The following is an 11,516-nucleotide window of genomic DNA, read 5'->3' on the forward strand; positions in this document are numbered from 1 at the left end:
AACTGGTACCAACACAATCTACCACTGTGTTGGGCCAGTATGAGGTTGCTTTCAGGATAACAGGATCTCTGTGAGTGATGGGCTGGGGATGTAGTTCAGTTGAAAGAGTGCCTTCCTAGTATACACAGGTCCTGAGTTCAACTCCCCAGCACTGCATAAATTGCAAAAACCGGGAGTGATACAGCGTGTAATCCTAGCCCCCAGGAGGCAGAGGCATTCAGCAATTCAAGGTCATCCTCAGTCACAAGCAAGTTCAAGGGCAACCTAGGCATAAAAAGATCTCTGTGGACAAGACTGTGAGAGTCAAGAGAGGTGAGAAAGTCCCAGAGCAAGACCAAAAAAAAAAAAAAAGTGTATTATTGGCCACATTAGGTTAAAAGCAAATTGCTTTTGGTGGCTGTCTTAGGGTTACTATTGCTATGATGAAGCACCATGACTAAAAGCAAGGTGGGAAGGAAAGAGTTTATTTGGCTTACTCTCCCACACTGCAGTTCATCATCTAAGGAAGCAAGACAGAAACTCCAATAGGCCAGAACCTGGAGGAAGGAGCTGATGCAGACACCATGGAAGGGTGCTATTCACTAGCTTGCTCAGCCTGCTTTCTTTTTGGTTTTTTGGTTTTTCAAGATAGGATTTCTCTGTATAGCCTTGGCTGTCCTGGATTCGCTTTGTAGACCAGGCTAGCCTCGAACTCACAAAGACCCACATGCCTCTACCTCCCCCAAGTGCTAGGATTCCAGGCCTGCACCACCTTGCCCAGCCTCAGCCTGCTTTCTTATAGAAGCAGCCCAGCCCAGGGATAGCACCACCCACAACGGGCTGGGCACTCCCCCATCAGTCACCAATGAGGAAAAGGCCCTACATGCTGGGTTGTGGTGGCACACACCTTTAATCCTAGCACTTGAGAAGCAGAGGCAGGCAGATCTCTGAGTTTGAGGTCAGTCTGTCTATAAAGTGAGTTCCAGGGCAGCCAGGGCTACACAGAGCAACCCTATCTCAAAAAAAAAATATGCTCAACTAAAAGGAAGCTTGATGGTGTTCAATCAGAGGATTGACCTCTTGCAGGAGCAAATTGATACCCTATGGCAAATCGCTCAACCTGGCTGTCAATGAAAGTATGCTGGACTTTGTGTCACTAGCATACAACATGAGAATTTTTCCTGTGCTGCAAATCTGTCTAAACAATTGTCGAGCTATATTTTAGGTAATTGGACTGGAGAATTCGATACTACGATGGAGCAGCTGAGAGTGGCCATTGTCACAGTAAATTCTACTGGAGTGGACGCAGGACTAGCCACAGGATTATCAACATGGATTGCTGCAGCCATGAATCATCTGAAGGAATGGGCGGGCATGGGAGTGTTAGCAGGCTTTCTGGTGTTGGTCTCCTTGGTTTGCCTGTGGTATATATGCAAGATTAGAGTCTCACAACAGTGCGATGCAGCCATGATCATTCAGGCCTTTACAGCCATTGAAGCAGGACATTCTCCCCAAGCATGGTTGGCTACCATAAAAAGCTAAAATGTTACGCTCAGGATGCGAGGCTAAGCACTGCACTCAGGGTCAGCAGCTTTCGACCCAGAGAAGAGCATGTCTGATTGCATGCGGGTTGATGCCCCAGGTCCCGCCTCTGAGAAAAAGGTATCGGACGGGTCTGATGCTCTTTGGGTCGATGACACCTAAATGAACATCTGTACAAAGTCCCAATTTATTTCTAATATCAGAGATCAGACCTCTACTCTTGCCTGATGCGTCTAAAACAAAAAGGGGGAACTGTAGAGAGCTGCGGAATGCTATGCCTTAAAGATGGAGCTGGTTTCCGCCTTCCACCTTCCCGACGGTGAGTGCTCTCTGTCACGAACAACTCCACATTTGGCTAAGGCCGAGGATCTGGCTTGCTTCCATGTATGTGGACCTATCTGCATTGCCCACGTGGCACGCCTGGGTTGGCTACCCAGAGGCTATTTAAGCTGTGGGCTGGCTTTCCCCGGGGTCCGAGGATTGTTCAATGTTCCTGAATAAACTGCATTGAAAAAAAAAAAAAAACTATGGTCTTCCCTACAGCCCAATCTTATAATGGCATTTTTTCAGTTGGGGTTCCTCCTCTCAGGTGACTTTTGTTTGTGTTAAGTTAACGTAAAACTATCCAGCATAGTTGCCTCTGCAATCATGTAAAGAAAGGTTTTGTTCCTAAATTACTGCCTGAGTTACTCTGTTCCAGGGTCTATTTTGATTTGTTCCAATGGAGACTTCATATGCAGAATAGCTCCAGCAACAGCAGTGACAAACTATGTTGGGAAATGAGAAATATCACTTTGAGCTTCACCTTGGTAAAGAGTCCTAAAAATCTCAACAGTCCTCAGTGCTGGTGTGGGCAGCACCTCCTGTTGCTCGTCATCTGCCCCTGAGCCATGGCTTTCAGATTGCTTTCAGACTGAACACATCCGGAGGTTGCTCCTGAACTGGATCATGTATGTGCATGTGTGTATGTATGTAAATATGTACAATATCACATATATGATATATTTGTGATTATATGTTTTTATATGTGATGTGTGTGTATATATATATATATATATATATATATATATATTACAACAAACAAAGCCCCACCTGCATCCCATGAGCCATTTTAGCAAACCAGCAATCCTACAGAGAGTTTGTGGGGAACCCTGATTGACAGCTGGCTGGCTACAAGTAGGGAGGTCCAGATCTGCACTTCGTATTTGAAGTGAGGAAGGGATTAGAGAGCATGCTCGGGGCTTGAGCAAGCCTGTTGCCGCTGCAGAGGACCAGCGTTCAGTTTCCGGCACCCATATGTCACAACCACCTGTAACTGCAGTCCCAGTGCCCTCTTTTGACCCCCATTGGCACCAGGCACGCATGCGGTACACATTACATACATGCAGATAGAACATGCATACATGCAAAACAATATGAATAAATTTAGAAATAAACTCTCTAAGTGGGGGGAGTCGAGGGCCACCGTAACTCCAGGTAGGCAGCATCAGCGTTGAATCACTGGCTGCCTAGTTGGTGTCTTGAGAGTTAAAGAAATGCCTATTGGTGTAGAAATAAGTTTCCCTAACTTGGTGTGAGTGTGGCGAGCCAAGTGGACCAAGGTGCGTGGATCTACAGCTCTCTATCTCGACTCTAGTTTCTTTACAAGCTGCTCGGGAAACTTACAGATCAAAATAACAATAAATGATTTAATGATATTATTATTAAATAATACACATGCGAGTAAACGTTCATACCCTTAAAACAATACAACTAAATCTAAAAGAAGACTGAAAGTAAAGGGAGTGGCCATAATAAGAATGTTTACAGTTACTGTTCGTAGTGTGTGCAGTGTGGGGAGAAGCGATGGCTTTGAGGCTGGAGTTATAGATCAGGGACAAGGCACGCGCTTTGCACGTGCAGAGTCCTGCATTCCTGCCCAGAGCTAAAACTGAATGTGTAAATGAAGAAAACGTTGTCTTTCTGTTACGGAGACTCGCTGCCTCTCTTGCCCTTAGTGGTTTCTCATGAGAAAGTGTCAGTTGACATCTCCATTTCCATGTGGGTCTCAACTGCCTTTTTGTTTTTGTTTTCTGGATTTATTTGTGTTTCCGGTCATGCGTATCTGTGTGAGAGTCAGCCGTGTGTGTGTGCCTGGGTGTGCTTGCATGAGTGTAGGAATGTCAGAGGGTGCTACTGGACGCCAGAAGAGGATGCTAGACTCCCTGGCGCTGGAATTCCAGGCAGCTGTGACCTGAACTCAGGTCTTCTGGAAGAGACCTACCCTAGCCTTCCTTGTGGTTGTGTTGAGTTTTGCTTTGGTTTGGTCTGGTTTTTCAGACTGGGTCTCATGTGACCCAGGCTGCCTTCACACTCCCTATTTAGCTGATGGTGGTATGAACTCCTAATCTTCCTGCCTCAGCCTCGCCGGTACTGGGACTGCAGACACCTGCCGCGGTCACGGCTCTGTTACTTGGTCCTTGCTGCCCATGGTGGCCGTTTTGAGATCTCATTGTCCTCCAGGAGTGCGCACTTTGGCCACCCACTGAGCCAGCAGGATTCCTGCCACCTGCCTGAGCCAATTAACTGTGTCCAGACTTGTTGGTAAATGCAGTCCCGGAAACAGATTCAGCCCCAGAATTATGATCTGTCCTTCCTGGTCCACCCCTTGTCAAACGCATACCCCTCGCTTTTGTTGATATTAGTGGCAAAATCTTATGCTCAACCTGGAGTATTAACTATTTCCTTCCAAGCCACACTTTTCTGAAGCACACTGAATGAACGCTGAATCTCTGAAACATTCTCCTTTTTAAGTTGTGTGCATATGTGTTAATGTACGTGTGAGGTGCATATGCCCATGCTTGCCTTGGCGGGGGCGGGGCAGAGGGCCTTTCTCTTTTCCCCATAGCAAGGCTATTCCCGGATAAAATTGGTCTCACCTTTTTGTCATTCCCCAGGTACTGTCCATATTGGTGAGTCAGGGTCTTTTCCTGGCCTGGATAACAGCGGGTAGATGGGGCTGGCTGGCCAGTGAGCACCAGGAATCCTGCAGCCTCTGCCTTCCCAGTGCTGAGGTTGTGAGCATTCACTGCCATGGCGGGTTTTTGGGTTTTGGTCTTGTTTTCCTTAACATGGGTTCTGGGGGATCAAACTTGGGTCCCTACTGGCTGAGCTATTAACACAGCCCACATATAATTCTAGAGATGTCTAAATGATGACTGAAGAGAACAGACACCCCTTTAACAAGCGACCACCTTCGTAGTCAACAAGATGTTTTTTTCCTCTCCCGTGTCTGAGAGCTGCTTCCTTGCTATGGAGGAGACCCACAGGGGTTCAGGACTCTCAAACTTACTTGGTTCTTCCTGGAAGCCTCACCCAGGCCCTCAGGGAGGGGGGTAGGGGTCTCCAAATCAATGCATGCCCTAATGGTTTTCGTGAGAAATGCATGAAGTCTCTGATTTGTAAAACCTTAAATCTGTAGCCTGCCAAATTACACATGGGAGTGATTTTCACTGAATTAGCCCCCTACCCATAAAGGTGGGCTTATGTGCTGGGCTTGGATGCTAGCCTTCAAGACCTGGTTAAACCTGTCCTCGTTGTGTAAACCTGTCCTTGTTGTGCAAACCTGCCTAAGTCATTATATCTGATTGGTTGATTAAACAGCCTATACCTGGGCAGGGTAGAATGGGGTAGGCGTGGCTAAGGTCCCCAGGCTTTGGGTTTAGAAGAACCAGGGGAGACAGAGGGATGGGAACTCAGGGAGAAGAAGGACCCCATGATGGGTTAGCATGGAGAAGAAACTACTTGGGCTGGAAGGAAAGAGTCCAATAATGATGTGAAAAGGCCCAGATGAAGAATGCAAGCAAGTACTATGGAATTATGTGTGGAAGGTAGACCAGATGAGGATGATTAAGGTGGAGGGCATTGGATGGGGGACTGGAAATGCATAGTGAGGTTATTGAGACAGTGTAAGTGAAATATCTGCCCTGCCCAAGGTAACTAAGGCAAGTATAAAATCTAACAGGTGTCTGTGTCTTATTATTTGTGATAGCAGGTTAGATAATACTGCCATGATAATCTTAGGGCTAATAATAAACATTATATAGCCCAACAATCGTTTTTTTAAATTTACTATAACACTTATATGTCAACCTTAACAGAAAATAAAGTGAAGAGGTGATGATAGAATGGTTCTCATATATGATCTTCTCATACTGACACAAAAGACTCTTGAATGGCCACAGCCTGATAAAAGCCACAACAGCCTTAGACATCTATCCAGCCGGGCATAGTGATGCACACCTTTAATCCCAGCACTCAGAGAGGCAGCGGCAAGCAGAGGGCTGTGAGTTCAAGGCCAGCCTGGTCTACAAATCGAGTCCAGGACATTTGGGACTACACAAAGAAACCTTGTCTCAAAAAAAACCAAACCAACCAACCAAACAAAAACATCTATCCAGCAGCTGTCCCTTCAACTTCCAACTGACTTACTCTGGATGCTAAGCATTGTGGCCAAGGCCGGCTGCTTGGAAAGGTCTCCCGCAATCTCTCCGAGTTGGCCTTTGAAACCTCCCCTTGCCCCAGCCCCCTGCAGCATACCTACAACATACTTACTGCATACATGGTATGCACCTCCATGGCCACCCTCTCCTTTCCCCACACCATGCCATCCCACATAAAACCGAGCATCCTTTCACTTCAACATCTCAGCACCGCCCTCCCACCCTCAAGGAGCCAGCTTTCGATGGGCGGTGGTGGTGCACACCTTTAATCCCAGCACACTCAGGAGACAGAGGCAGTCAGATCTCTGAGTTTGAGGCCAGCCTGGTCTACAAGTTCTGGGATAGTCAGGAGTACACAGAAAAACACTCTTAAAAAAAAAAAAAAGGGAAACACAAAAAAGAATGATGAGTTTGCTTTTTTGCTGCTTGTTTGTTTGTTTGTTTTAGGTCCATCACAAAAGTCTTTGCTTCTCTGAACATGACTTGAACTTGAAGCATTTCCTCTCTTCCGTCTCTGTGTGTGTATGTAGTGGGTGAGGTCACTCTTGCATCTGGAGCCAGAAGTCAATGTCAGGTGTCCTCCTTGGTCACTCTCCTGCTTAATTTTTGAGACAAAGTTCCTCCCTGAACCCCGAGCTCACCACCTCTGCTAGCCTGGAAGGCCAGGCATCCTCCTGTGCCCACTGCCCCAGCACTGGGCGCAGGTTTTGAGCTCAGGTGCCCATGTTTGCACAGCATGCTTTTTGTCTCCCAGCCCTGCCTCACACTCTTCATTCTGTGCTTCCTGCACTTCCCTTGAAGTGGCCTCTGAAGACACTGCTGTAGTAGACACTCATCAAGGGTGGATGAACATGGACTTACCCTCTCATGATGCTGAGGCACAGGGACTGGTCCAGCCAAGCGCTTTCCATCAGAAGAAGGTCAGCAGTGTATTCAAACCAGAACACAATCAACCTTCTCCCAGGATTCTGGCTTTCAGAGATGAGGAAGCATCCAGCAGAGAATATAGAAATCACACTAGTGATTTGGCAGTGAGAACTGAATATAGGTAATGGGTTAAGTGTGCATCAGAGGTCTGATAAATAAAAAGGAACTAACCAGGGAAGGCAATGATGTGAAAAGAAGATACCAGCCTTGGTCAGGCAGAGGGAGGGGAAAGTTTGAAGTCACCCAGATCTAGAATTTTAAAAGAAAGAGGGGTCCACCTTAGTATTGGGGAAGGCAGATTCTATTTCTGTTAATATTACTGACAAATATTTTTTTTTTTAAATTTTAATCAGCTCTAGGAGTTGGACATGGTTGCATATGCCTGTAATCCCAGCACTCTGGGAGGCAGAGGTGGATGGATCTCTGTGAGTTCGAGGTCAGCCTGGTCTACAGAGCAAGTTCCAGGACAGCCAGGGCTACAAAGAAACCCTGTCTCAAAACCAAAAATAGACAGACAGAAAGAAAGATAGATAGATACAATGACAATAATAATAATCAACCAACTCTATTAGGATCATTCCATAAAAAGTAACACACACATTTCAGATAGACAGTTTGCCGAGTTCTGGCAAAGATGCAGATCCATGAACCACCCCATCAGGTGCTTTAACCTGTTACTAGATTCCACACAAGCCTGGGAGTGATGCAGGAGCCATGAAGACTTCACCTCTGAGGCCCAGTGCCCAGCACAGCACTGAGCATTGTCTGATCAGGGAGGCAGGAGTGAGTGCCTTCCAGAAACCCAGCTCCACAGGGCATCTCGGAAACTGAAAATCCAGATTTAAACCCGTGGGAAGAGAAACAGAATCAAGACAAGCAAAGACACCTTTTAGAAACAGGCCGACTCTTCTCAGCCCAAGAAAACCTGGCTGCCCCCTGGAAAATCTAACGAGTACAAGGAAGAGGTGGTAGGTACATCAGAAGATGGCCGCTGTCACCCACGGTAGTTTATCTTGACTGTCAACCTGACTGGGCTGAGACAGCCTAGAGAAGGGGTAGAGCACGCCCCCGATGTGTCTGTGAGAGGGTTTCCAGAAACAAACAGATGACAAGAGCTATGATCTGCCCATCCTTTCCACTGGCCAGTGTGCCCAGCTCCATTCTCCCACAATGCCTCCATAGCTGAGCCATAATAAATCCTTCCCTCGTTTCTGGTTCAGTGATGAATGAAGGAGGAGGACACCTGACTTAAAAGTCACCAAAGCTCCCACAGGAACCGCAGAACCCAACCAACCCCAGGACCGTGCCTCCTGGCACCTCACTGATGAACTAGCCTGACTCTACCTTGCCATCAGTAGCCATCTTGTTACAAGGTCAAAATCAACTGTCTACTACCGTAAACATTTGACCATGCCTTGACCCATTCCTGGAACTTGACAAGTTCCACGTCCTATACCCCGACCTCCACCCTCATAAGATATTCTGCCAAGTTCCTACATAACCAAAATTCCTTTGGAAACCCTTGCAGTTCAAACGTCTCCTGGGTTTGGGGCTGTCTACTCAAACCTGGCACGTAGGGAGAAGCAGTCACTGCACTGGCTCTATTATGCACATATAATAAAGCTTGCTTAATTGGACTGAGAAACACGTGGGTCGGTGGTCTTGAACACTCGGGCCACTCCCTGGTGCTCCAGCAGCCTGGGTTTTCTCTATTCCTGAACCAGCCAGGAGCTGAGCCTCTACCCTCAGGGCCTTTGTACTGTTTCCTCTCCCTGAGATGCCCTCCCTTCCTTTCTCTTCTCTCAGCTGGTGACCTGGGATTCACCATTCGCCATTTTCTCTCAGTCTCACTTTCCTTGCTCCCCCACCCACTGCCCCAGTGTGGTCAGGTGCCTGGGCCTACACCTCAGTCGTTGCCTGGGTTGTGCCTGCTCTGTTTACTGCTGAGGACCCACTCTGCCTCACACTGTATCTGAGCGTAGGTCGTTGATAAATTTATATCATCTCCAATCCCAGAAATCTGTTTCTTTTTTGGTAAAATGGAGAGAATAGTAGTACTTACTTACTAGTCAGCTTTGTGTTACCACGATCAAATAAGCGAGGCAGTTAACTTAAGAGAAAAGGTTTAAACGGGACTTGGCGGTGCACACCTTTGACCCCAGCACTTGGCAGGTGGAGGAGGCCCTGAAGTTCAAGGTCAGCCTGGGCTACTGGGTTTCAGAGAAAGGGGTGGGATGGATAGGTTTGGGAGGTTCCGTGTACAAAATCAAGTTGCCTATGGGCTTGTCCGCTGGTGATGGGGGCACATCAGGACAGAAGCATCTCAAAGCGCTGCAGAGGAGGAAGAGGACAGGAAGGTCTCGTGATCCCTCTTGAGACCGTTTACCCAATAACGTAAGAATTGCCTATTAGACCTCCCCACTTGAAAGTCCACTGCCTCCAAGATCCCACTGCCCTGGTCGCGAGCTTTTAACTGAATGTCTGAAGCACACACACCACCTAGCAGAGTCACTCTAAGGATTCGGGAAATAAAGCCTTCGAGTGGCTCAAGCCGCTGTCTGGCACCTGCCAACTGTAGCACTACAAGGAACAGCTGCTTCAAATTATGTGCTAAACACGCTGCATTTCAGCATTTCCCACAGGTCTCCTTCGAATTTCACACAGTCGCATTCTGATGCCACCAGTCTGTCTTTCTACCCAGTGGGCAGACTCCCAGTGCCTTTCTTTCCCTGTGCACTGATGGCAGGTTTCAAGGCCTACGGCTGAGGGTTGACCCCAGAGATGCTGGCAAGTCTCCAAGACAATAGACCCTGGAGAGCCAGTGGCATGACCTTGTCTTGGTCAACTCTAATAGCAATATTCTGTACAAGAGCCTTCTAAACGTGGAGCTCTGCAGAAGCCGCCTCAGTGTTAGGTGAACTGAGTTCTACTGCCTCCCCATGGCCGCAGGGTAGAACCCACATTTCTGAGCTTGAAACCAAACATAATAAACCTTCTATTTGTGCTGCAGCTGTTGTGAGCCATTTTCTCATTTAACTGCTGTTCTTTGAATTGAGTTACACGTGTTAGAAACGCTAGAGAAGTAGGGCGGTGGTGGCACACGCCTTTAATCCCAGCATTCGGGAGGCAGAGGAAGTTTGATCTCTGTGAGTTCGAGGCCAGCCTGTTCTACAGAGTGAGTTCCAGGACAGCCAAGGCTATGGAGAGAAACCCTGTCTCAAAAACAAACAAAAGACAGAAAAAAAAATCTACTATATTTACAAAAAATCTATTGTATTTACAAAGTTTATTGTTATCTCATTAAAGTATTCAATAAAAAATAGATATGGATAGATAGTAAATCAGCACATGTATTATTCTGTAATGTATATTGCGTGTGTGAACTTTTGCCTCATCTCATACATTTGGCATGTTCATTTTTTTTTTTTTTTGTTCTGGGTTTTTAAAAAACTTGTTCATGTTGTTGGTATGTGTGTGTTCCTGCCACATGCATGCAGGCTCCCTTCTCTGTTTGTGTTTTTGTTTGTTTGTTTTCTTTTCTTTTAGGCACTACAAGATTTCATGTAGCCTAGGCTCGCTTCCAACTTGCTGGGATGAGCCTGGGCCTTCCACCTCCGCCTCCCCACTACTAGGATCACAGACATAGGCCACACACTCCATGAGACTTTTTTTTTTTTCTTTTTAGTTTTTTGAGAGTTTCTGTGTGTAGTCTGGCTATCCTGGAACTTGCTTTGTAAACTGGGCTGGACTCACAAGTGCCTCTGTCTCCCAAGTGCTGGGATTAAAAGTGTGTACCACCACAACCAGCTTGTCATTTTTTTCTATGATTAGCTACTTAATTCACCTGACTTGTTTCAGGTTCTGTCCCTTTGTCAACTGGCGAAGGCTCCTCTTTCAGACTACATCTTATTTGGTTCCTCTTTCCTCTGGCAAAATCTAGGTTCTCAAGGGTCCTCAAGGCTACCCTCAATCTTTAAAGAAAACGGGAGTGGGCTGGGGCTGAGACGCCTTAAGAGGGCAAAAGCTTTCTGTACAAGCCTGTGTTCGATTGCTGGAATCCCTATGAAGGTACAGAGAACCAAAAGTTGTCCTCTGACTTCTCCACATGTGCTGGGGCAAGTGTGCCCACCTATGCATCATACACATATTCACACATTAACTAGTTTCTAAAACTGTGTGCTTATGAGCAAAATGCCACAACAGGAAGTGGAGCCTTTCGACAGAGCCTGGTAGCAGGAGGCCCGTTCAGGGGCCCAAGGAAAGGGGGGCAATGCAGAAGAGGGAACAAAGCAACTGGTGGTTGTTACTGTAACCTGGTAGCATGCCCCATTTCACCACCAGCCTCGCCACAGCAGAGGAGGCAAGAAGGGCGGAGTGTTAGCTCAGGGCTACCGTGCTTGCCTACAATGTGGGAGTCAGAGAGGAGAGACGAGCGTATGGAGTTGATTAAAGGGCAGTGAGAAAGCAGATGAGACTGGCAACTGGCTCGGCATGTGCCCCGTGTGCATAGATGGGCACAGACAAGACAGGAATTCCTTTCTGTCTGAACAGCAGCAGAGGCCTGGCTCCCTGGAGAAGAATCATCCG

The sequence above is a fragment of the Meriones unguiculatus genome, chromosome 8, assembly GCF_030254825.1.
Source record: "Meriones unguiculatus strain TT.TT164.6M chromosome 8, Bangor_MerUng_6.1, whole genome shotgun sequence".
NCBI lineage: Eukaryota > Metazoa > Chordata > Mammalia > Rodentia > Muridae > Meriones > Meriones unguiculatus.